At 44.0% G+C, this 10875-nt stretch overlaps 1 long non-coding RNA gene across 1 annotated transcript; it reads left to right on the top strand.

Moving 5' to 3' along the window:
* Positions 1-7912: 7912 nt before the first annotated feature.
* LOC127944162 (uncharacterized) lies at positions 7913-8430 on the top strand. The gene is made up of 3 exons (XR_008150284.1): positions 7913-8044; positions 8121-8272; positions 8349-8430. It is a non-coding gene; the product is annotated as an uncharacterized LOC127944162 (long non-coding RNA).
* The last annotated feature ends 2445 nt before the right edge of the window (positions 8431-10875 follow it).

Raw genomic sequence — 10875 nt, 5'->3', positions numbered from 1 at the left:
GCATCGACTTCACTGTAGCCTGTGCGCCCTGCTTCCTTTCCAAGAGTTTTGAACGAAAAATGGAAAATATCAAGCGCTTCGGGTTCAGAGTCCCTGTTTCATGTTTGTTAGCCCAGGACATTTTACAAATCCAGACCAAACGATGTTCTACGGCCATGTCTGGAATAAAGACTAGCCTACCCATGTCACACAGTAAGATCTATATATATATATATATATATATATATATATATATATATATATATATATATATTTTACATTTATTTGTGTATTTATGTATTTTTTTTTAGTCGTGGCATTCCATATCTCAGATCATTATTTAGTTTTGTGCAAACTTCATATAGCCAAAACTGTAATTTCTACTTCTTGTTACAAGTATGGTAGAACCATCACTTCTACTACAAAAGACTGCTTTGTAAGTAATCTTCCTCATGTATCCAAATTCCTTAGCATATCCAAAACCTCAGAACAACTTTTAACATTTTAAATAAAGTTGCTCCTTTACAAAAACAGTCTGACAGCATGGTATAATGAGCACACTCGCACCCTAAAGAGAGCAGTCAGAAAAATGGAGCGCAGCTGGAGGAAAACAAAACTAGAGGTATTTCCTATTGCTTGACAGGAAAGTAACCTATCCTACAGAAAAGCATTACAAACTGCTAGATCTGATTACTTTTCTTCTCTTTTAGAAGAAAATAGACATAACCCCGGGTATTTATTCATTACAGTGGCTCAAATTAACGAAAAATAAAGCATCAACAAGTGTTGACATTTCCCAACATCACAGCAGTAAAGACTTTATGAACTACTTTACTTCTAAAATCGATACTATTCAGCCATCAGCTACAGTATCGCATCAGACAGTGCACTATAGATCCCCTGAGGAACAGTTCCACTCATTCTCTACTTTAGGAGAGGAAGAATTGTATAAACTTGTTATATCATCTAAACCAACAACTTGTTTGTTAGAACCTATTCCATCTAAGCTCCTAAAAGAGGTGCTTCCAGAAGTCATAGATCCTCTTCTGACTATTATTAATTCCTCATTGTCATTAGGATATGTCCCCAAAACCTTCAAACGGACTGTTATTAAGCCTTTCATCAAAAAACCACAACTTGACCCCAAAGAAATGTCTCAGGTTACGTATGTAACCTTAGTTCCCTGAGTAGGGAACGAGACACTGCAGGGGTTGCTTTGGGGAACACCTTGTCGTGACCCATGTCTGAAGCATACTTTGAAAAAACAACAACACTTTGGCCGGCGACAGCCTCTGACGTCACTACCGGTGCGACTATAAATAAGCACCCAGAGATCATGTCATTTATCTTCTTCATCTGAAGATTGCGTCCGAAGCATGGCAGGAAGCTAGACGTAGTGTCTCATTCCCTTCTCAGGGAACTAAGGTTACATACGTAACCTGAGACAGTTCCCTTTCGAGGAAACTTTGAACTGCTTCCTCTAGGGGTTGCTTTGGGGAACAGTATACCCACGCCGCCATGCTGAGGGGAGTGCAAGCCAGATTCATGGCAAACAATAAGTACCAACTCATATCTATGGGAGCTGCCCCTGGGACGTTAGACGGCTGTCTGTGACATTATCCCTTACGGCCAAAGGCCTAAGCTTCATAGCCAGTTTATTTGTTAGGGCCTTGGCCTGGGGTAGAGCTAAAGGCTTGGAATCAGGAAGGATTCCTTTAAAGGGATACGGCTAAGAACCTAGTATTCATACAAGGTCTTGCCTGTAACACAGGGGCTACCGCTTGCTCTCGCACAAGTTTGCTGAAGGAGCCACAAGTTTGCTGAAGGAGCTGTCTCAACAGATCCCTGGTAGCAATACCCTGCTTAGATAGGTATTTGAGGATACATAAATGGAGTGGCACCCAAGATGAACAGAGCTTTCACCAACTCAAAAAAGGGCACGAAGCAACCGTGCGAAGCCCTTACCATAAAGGATTTTTCCAGAGCACTAGCGTGCGAACTTACCACTGTGTGGATTTTAGAAAGTGCGCAAAGACTTCACGTGCACACTTACCATAATATGGATTTTTGAATAATGTTCTAAGGAGGGTTTCTCATGGCACTCTGATCGAGCAGCTCACAGATGGAATGATGTATCTCAAAAATATGTTTTGAGAACATCAACTCAATCTGTGGAACTAATGGTGGAGTGCTCTGGGGAAAAAACAGAGAACGCAGTCTCATATGAGAGAACTCCGAATTCAGAGTAGCATACTCATACGTGACCCATCCTGGAAAGGAGACCGATGTTAAACTACCGTGAGAACCGCCCAGATATCCCTTCACGTTGGGGGAAGCAATGCTTGAGGTGTATAACAAATACACTCCGGCTGAATGAAGACAAAGGTATCAAGGTCTAATAATTTTGAAAAGGGAACGAAGCTGAGCGCATAACCCTTACCGTACAGGATTTCAGAAAAGTCTTGCATGCACACTTACCACTTTAGGAAGTACACTTACAGTGACTTACAGATGAGGACAGTGGAAGCAATCAAAAACAACAAAAAGAACAATGATATATAAGTGCTATAACAAGTCTCGGTAAGGTTATAACACAGTACACCTAACATGGGATTTTAACCCCTTTGCGTGCAAACATCGCTGACGGCCCCAGTTTATTATTGTTTCACTTTCACAGCACATTAAACATCACTGTCTTACTTCATCTGGACAAACTGTGCATCAATGGAAAGTTTAAAGACTCAAGCTTCGATATTTGACCAATATTTTGATAAAACATTGTTGCAGTGACAGATATTTAGTGATTTATGTCAGGAGTGCAAAATAATAAATCCGTATTATGCCAAATTTTGAATAGAAATTCAAAACTTACTCATATTCAGTCACGTCAAGAGCGGTTTATTTGTGTTCACATAGACTCACTGAACAGCGTCAATAAGGATTTACAGACCAAAGATGCATATCTGCGGAGATATATGGATATATTTACTGATGTTTACTTCATATTTCTTCAGACAGAATCGTCATTTCTATTCATTTTCCACGGATTTACGCGATCAGATGATAAACAGCCTCTCCCAGCGATCTGTGTGTGCGTGCAGTAGTCACAGCTCGTGCGGTGTGTGACTCAGACTCTGATTGGGTCTTTCAAACGTCAATCTTAGAGTTTCATATCTGGACACCGCCCCATCGTGTCACATGCTTCCTGCACACTTCCTGGTAGTTATCTGGCCAAAACAACACTGAAACACCTCTGTACACACAAAATATCCGAATAATAAACCCGCGATTACGATAGTAAAGCTTGGTATGAGAATTTCTTGAGATCTGGGGCGTTTTTATAAAAAAAATCGAAAATGTACATCGTACAACTTGTGCAGCGATGAAAAAGGCTACAAATAACATATTTTTACAACAGTAAACGACCAAATTCCACCCCTGATCGCTAAAGGAAGTTATTATAAACACTCGATCGGGGTTTAAAGTGAGTTTTGAGTAAAAGTGTACTAATAATTTCATAAATTGTCAGATGTAGCTTGATGCTAACGTTTGCACCAATGCTACTAATAGCAGGTGCTTTTCTTCTTCATAATGCATTTTTGTCTCAATAATTCACGTAAGGTCGTAAGAAAATGTTTTGTTGTATTTTTATAGTAAGACTTTTGATAAATAAGGGCTAAATGCAAAGAGAGACTGAAGTGAGATCGCTGCTTTGTTGCTTTGTAAAGCCTGAAAAACCACAATCAAGGCTAATAAAGGTGGAATAAAAACAAAAGAATAATGATAAAAGAATAATGCGGATAATGTGTCATACTTGGCGGAGGTGTGAAAGAACCGTTTGGTGAGAACAATACAATCATGATTCGGGCAGTTTTCAACAGTGAAACATACACAAAGAGCACATGAATGTTTACATGTGAGATCTTACAGAGATGACAAGGGCCATAAATCAATCTGATTAGCCTTCTCTAAAAACACACATGACATGGCCTTAGAAAATATTTCATAAAATTCACAGTTTTACAGATTCGATTATGAAATTTTTTATGAAGTCTTGGAAGACTTGTGGCCTTAGCTACACTGTGTTTTCAAACTCATTTCCTACATCAACATTTTTTTAAATACATTTAAAACATATGTTTTTAATATTTTTATTTTTGTTTTTATGTTTGAGCTTATATATCTCTATTATCATAACAGTCTGAGTGATTCTGATTCCTGAACAGTAAACTTTAAAGTTTCAGCTTTGTGAACAAAGGTTGATTATGTATCTAGTCAGAAAGAATCATGAGCAGAAACCTTTTTATTTTGGGTATGTAATTTCGGTCTCCATGCCAAAAAAGGGGGGTTACTAGTAAGGGGTTAAATAATATAATATAAAGAAAACAGATAGAATAAAAAAAGAATAGAGCAAGCTAGTGTTAGAGATCTTTACACATACACACACATACAATTGCATAATTAATGAAAAGAAAATAGAATATAAAACGATTAGAAAGGTAGTTAGATTTTTTTAAAGAATAGAACTAGAATAGTGAGTGTTAAAGTTAGAGGGTCAAATAAAGATGGAAGAGATGTGTTTTAAGCCGATTCTTGAAGATGGCAAAGGACTCAGCTGTCCGGATTGAGTTGGGGAGGTCATTCCACCAGGAGGGAACATTTAATTTAAAAGTCCGTAAAAGTGACTTTGTGCTTCTTTGGGATGGCACAATCAAGCGACGTTCACTTTTCAATTTTTTTAATTATGAATTTAGAACCAACCAAAAACATCATAGGTCCAGCATATGAGACTGTTATGTGAGAATTTTTTTCCACCTAACCTCGATCAGGTGGAGAGCTGGTGGTTACAGGGGAGTTTAGGCACAGGAGGATAAGAGCAGAAGTTAAAAACATCCAAAGGGAATGAGTAGCTACCTAGGTATCGCTCCGATTCGGACGAGAACGCTGCCTCGTCTGAATCACATCCCTCAGGTCCTGCTTACCTCCTCGTGACCCAAGATTCCTCTTGCCCCTGCCCACGGGCGGGGGAGGAGCGTGAGCCGCGACACTAGCCTTCTGCGCCCATCTTTGATCCTCAGAATGAGACGGGCAAGGACCCCTATGTTGTTCGGGCTCAGACCTGGACCTTCGTGGAATGAAGGATTTAAAGGCAGCTGAACATGCCCTTGCCTCCCTGAACTTCTCGACCACCGTCTCGACGGAGGTACTGAAAAGCTCAGAAGGCGAGAATGAAGCATCGAGAAGAAAGCCCCTTTCTATCCTCCCAATGTCTGACAGGTTCACCCACAGATGTCTCCCCATTACTACCATGGCAGCCATAGACCTACCCATGGCGGAGGCGGCCTGTTTGGTAGCACGGAGAAGAAAGAGGTCTGTGGTGCGGCACAGCTCGGCTACCTGGTCAGCTGAAAAGTCCTTGCCTTTATCCAGGTCCTTCAGCAGGTCAGCCTGATAGGCCTGAAGCACTGCCATTGTGTGCAATGAAGCCACAGCCTGACCTGCTGCTGCGTATGCTCTGCTATTTAAGCGGGATGTATCCTGGAGGGGCTTAGATGGCAAAGAGGGAGATTTAAGAGAGGATGTTTCCCCCACAGAGAGATAGCTAGCCAGTGTCTCTTCTACGGAGGGCATCTTTTCATAGCCATGATAGCATAATTAGTATGCTGAAACCAATGGATGCGAGTAGAAAATGGACTCTTCCATTCTTTTTTGACTTCTGCATGTAAATCAGGCAAGAACGGAAGGCTCACCTGGGCTGGAGGGCTATGGTCAGATAAATAACGCTCGTCAAGGCGACCTCACGGCGTTACTTTGCTGGAACGCTTCCATGGCAAGTCTAATTTTGCCATGGTGCGATCCATAACCTCTAACAACTCCGCATACGCGGGGCAGGAGGATTGAGAAGGCTCAACCTCAGCTTCTTCGCCATCCTCAAACATCTATTGCTCTTCCTGGGCAGAACCCAGCAGAGCACTAACTTCAGTATCAGAAAGGGGTTAATGACAACACATCTTCCTCCTGAAGTTCACTCTCATCTGCCACCGAAGAGCATGAAAGGGTAAGTTGTGATCCCCACAAGCTCATTCTCCTCAGGTAGTGACGTCAGAGGCTGTCGCCAGCCAAGGCGTTGGTGTCTTTTCAAAGTATGGTTCAGACATGGGTCACAACGAGGTGTTCCCCAAAGCGACACCTAGAGGATGCAGTTTGAAGTTTCCTCGAAAGGGAACTAGTTAATTATAGACCGATCTCGAATCTCCCTTTTTTGTCCAAGATACTACAAAAGGTAGTATCCTCACAATTATGTTCCTTCTTAGAGAAAAATTGTATCTGTGAGGATTTCCAGTCAGGATTTAGACCATATCATTGTACTGAGACTGCTCTCCTTAGAGTTACAAATGATCTGCTCTTATCATCTGATCGTGGGTGTATCTCTCTATTAGTTTTATTGGATCTTAGAGCTGCGTTTGACACAATTGACCACAGCATTCTTTTGCATAGACTTGAACACTTTGTTGGCATTAATGAAAGTGCATTAGCATGGTTTAAATCGTACTTATATGACCGCCATCAATTCGTAGCAGTGAATGAAGAGGTATCATATTGATCACAAGTGCAGTATGGAGTACCTCAAGGCTCAGTACTAGGGCCGTTACTCTTCACGCTTTACATGTTACCCTTGGGAGATATCATCAGGAAACACAGTGTAAGCTTTCACTGTTATGCTGATAATACTCAGCTCTATATTTCTTCGCAGCCCGGCAAAACACACCAATTTGAAAATCTAATGGAATGCATAGTCGATATAAAAAACTGGATGACGAGTAATTTATTACTGCTAAATTCTGAAAAAACAGAGGTGTTAATTATAGGAACTAAAAACTCTGCATGTATTAACCTAGAACACTGTCTAAGACTTGATGGCTGCTCTGTCAATTCTTCATCATCAGTTAGGAACCTAGGTGTGATATTTGATGGCAATCTTTCCTTAGAAAGCCACGTTTCTAACATTTGTAAAACTGCATTTTTCCATCTCAAAAATATATCTAAATTATGGCCTATGCTCTTAATGTCAAATGCAGAAATGTTAATGCATGCATTTAGGACCTCAAGGTAAGATTATTGTAATGTTTTATTGGGTGGTTGTTCTGCATGCTTAGTAAACAAACTACAGTTAGACCAAAATGCAGCAAGAGTTCTTACTAGAACCAGGAAGTATGACCATATTAGTCCGGTTTTGTCAACACTGCAATGGCTCCCTATCAAAAATTTTATGGATTTTAAAATATTGCTTATTACTTATAAAGCCCTGAATGGTTTAGCACCTCAGTATTTGAATGAGCTCTTGCCACATGGTGTGGTGGAAAAATTAATTTAACATTGCTTCTGTATACCCATATGTCACAGGCCGGAGCGGACCACCAATTCAACGGGTCTCACTCCTCCCTCTAACTTCCACCTCGAGGAGGTCCCACAACACCCCAATGAATGGACGGACAACCAAGATTAAAATGTAACAATTTTATTTGTTTAAAAGTTTGGGGAAAGGGGTAAGGAAACTTTAAAACTAATGATGACTCAAACTATTCTTTATCCACAAATACGGATTCCAGTCTTAAGAACACTCCTCTTCAGCCCTTCCTCGACAACACTCCACTTCAGCCCTTAATTTCCCGCCGACTCCACTCCAGGTAAGTTTAAAGCAAGAGCTAGGCAGTTGACGTGCAGGGGTTCTAGCTCTCAGGTAAATACAGAGTTCAATACACAGGTGAGTATTCACAGGGCTAAGCTGTTAGCGTGCAGGGGTTCTAGCTCTCAAGTAAGTACAGTGTTCCATACACAGGTAAGTATTCAAAGGGCTGGGCTGTTAGCGTGCAGGGGTTCTAGCTCTCAGGTAAATACAGTGTTCGATACACAGGTGGGTATTCACAGGGTTGGGCTGTTAGCGTGCAGGGGTTCTAGCTCTCAGGTAAATACAGTGTTCGATACACAGGTGGGTATTCACAGGGCTGGGCTGTTAGCGTGCAGGGGTTCTAGCTCTCAGGTAAGTACAGTGTTCGATACACAGGTAAGTATTCACAGGGCTGAGCTGTTAGCGTGCAGGGGCTCTAGCTCTCAATGTAAGTACAGTGTTCCATACACAGGTAAGTATTCACAGGGCTGAGCTGTTAGCGTGCAGGGGTTCTAGCTCTCAATGTAAGTACAGTGTTCCATACACAGGTAAGTATTCACAGGGCTGAGCTGTTAGCGTGCAGGGGTTCTAGCTCTCAATGTAAGTACAGTGTTCCATACACAGGTGGGTATTCACAGGGCTAAGCTGTTAGCGTGCAGGGGTTCTAGCTCTCAATGTAAGTACAGTGTTCCATACACAGGTGGGTATTCACAGGGCTGAGCTGTTAGCGTGCAGGGGTTCTAGCTCTCAAGTAAGTACAGTGTTCAATACACAGGTGAGTATTCACGGAGCTGGGCTGTTAATGCGCTACTCACCACTGAAGATATTCAGAGGTCTGTATTCCAAGCAGATACGGGTTTAGTCGATGACTGACGGCTGGTGGGCCTTACAGGTGAAACTGCAAACAATACTGGGCTTCCCGCCCAGCTTGACAAGGGGGCACACGGGGGAGAATCGGCTGTTGTCCTTCGCTTCCCTCGTCAAATAAACAGCACAGACGACACGCACAAGGCCGGTGGTTGCTGACAGGGCCAAGGACACAACGTCACATGGATAAAAAAAAGGATAAGGCTTTGATTTAAAAGCTTACAGGGATTGATGCATGGGCAACGACATCCAACCTCCTCCAGAGGCGCCTCCAACACGTCCGAGCTCCAGCTTACTTAAGGTAAAGACTGTGGTTGCCACCAATACACTACTCCTCTCCGTCAGGCCTCTTCCTACGACCAGGGACACAACCACGGACAAACACCACACACCACAAAGGCACTACAATTCTTCTCGTGTGTACACTTCAATATAGCAGCACTCACCACACTCCACACACTCAGTGAAAGAAGATCGGTGGTGTATTCCCGTTTCGGGCTCAGAGTCCTGACAGGGCGGGTCAGATGGACAAAGGCAGGAGGGCAGACCACAGCAGGCAGATATATCGTACACCGGAGTCTCTCCGTCTTTCCCAGCGATCTCCAACGCAAGGCACTACTATCAACACTGAGTAAACACCCAAGCAATGAGGATTATCAGATCAACACAAGAGGGGGGGGGGGATGTTCCACTGCTACGGAGAGATATGCAGTCGGAATCCTTTCTTAAAGGCGGTTAGTCTCCCTCCACATCCGTCATTCACTCTCCACAATATACAAGAAATGTTCGTAAAGTCTTCACCCACCAGTGCACAGTGTTGTCCTCTCCCAACACGAATTCAATGATCTCCTTCACTCAGGGGCCTTCCAAACGTAGGATCGCTCCTTCAACTCAATCCACAATAAGAGGTAAACACAACATACAAAAGGTCGATCACTTAACTTCCTCCGCACTTCCAATATCCATTTTCCTTGGATTCTCCGTTGCAGCCCGTAAATCGCAACATCCACGCCACACCAGCCACTTCCGTATCCCGTGGAACAACAGCAGAACAAAAAAACCCGCTCCTGTTCATAAACCAGCCCCTTTTATATCACTGCATCCTTCCCGATCCTCCAATCGGTATCCAACACGTCCTCTTCCCACACCTGACATGTATTTTGGATAATTTCCCCACCTTGGGCCAACCGGAACAGAACTTATGTTTCACTTAAATTGGTCCGGGCGGAAATATTTCCCACACTACAGTTCCGCCCGGATTAGTCACCCAGTGACATCCTCCCCCGCCAAATCGTTCTAGTCCCTAGAACGTGGTTGTTCAACCCAATCCCCATACCTCTCGGGGGGCCGTCCTTGGTTCTCTCGTTGGGACCGTCTAGGTGGTGATCCGGGGTCCAGTCCCCTTGGTTCAGCCTCTGGGAGCCTCGGAACTATGGCCCATGCTTGCAACGGCGGAGCGCACACAGTCGGAGCTGGTAATGCCTCTAGGGGAGGTCTAGGGTAGTTCGGGCATGGCCGAATCAAGTTGCGATGTAATACCCGTTCTGGTCCAGCCTTCCCCTCAGGTCGAAGTACATAGACCGGCTGCCCCAGCCGCTGCTGGTGCTGCACCACATATGGAACAGACTCCCAACGGTCACTCAACTTCCCTTTCCCCTGTCGCCGGTTGTCCCGTACCAGCACTCTCTCTCCTGGTAACAACGGGGCTTCTCTGGCCGTCCGATCATATATCTGTTTGTTCTTAATTGCGGCAGCATTTATCCTCCCCGAGACTTGCTCATAGGCAGAGTGAAGGCGCTGGTGGTGGCATCTTACCCACTCGGTCAAACTCAAGGTCTCTTCCAACGTGGCCACCCCCAATACCAAGTCTGTCGGCAACCGCACATGTCTCCCGAACATCAGGTAGGTCGGAGCGTACCCCGTAGTGCTGTGGACGCTGTTGTTATAGGCCTGGACCAGTGCAGGAAGGTTACTCACCCAATCGTTCTGACGTTCCTGGTCCAGCGTACCCAGTAGGCTCAACAGAGTCTGGTTGAAGCGTTCGCAGCACCCATTCCCTTGGGGATGGTAGGGGGTAGTATGGGTCTTAGTACATCCATACACCCGACACAACTCCCTGATCACTCTGGACTCAAAGTTCGGCCCCTGGTCACTGTGCAAGAATTCTGGGCATCCGAAAGGCTGAATCACTGCCCTCCATAAAGCGGTGGCGGTCACGTTGGCTGTCTGATCCAAAGTCGGGATGGCCCAAGCATACTTGGTAAACAGGTCGGTGACCACCAATATGTTTTGGTAGCGGTCCATGGGCCTGCCCAAGGTTAGATAATCCATGGCCAGGATATGCAACGGGGCCCTGGCCT

This window comes from Carassius gibelio, chromosome A3 (assembly GCF_023724105.1).
Source record: "Carassius gibelio isolate Cgi1373 ecotype wild population from Czech Republic chromosome A3, carGib1.2-hapl.c, whole genome shotgun sequence".
Classification (NCBI taxonomy): Eukaryota; Metazoa; Chordata; class Actinopteri; order Cypriniformes; family Cyprinidae; genus Carassius; species Carassius gibelio.
Note: the sequence above shows the minus strand (reverse complement) of the source record. Positions and strands in the feature narration are given on the sequence as shown.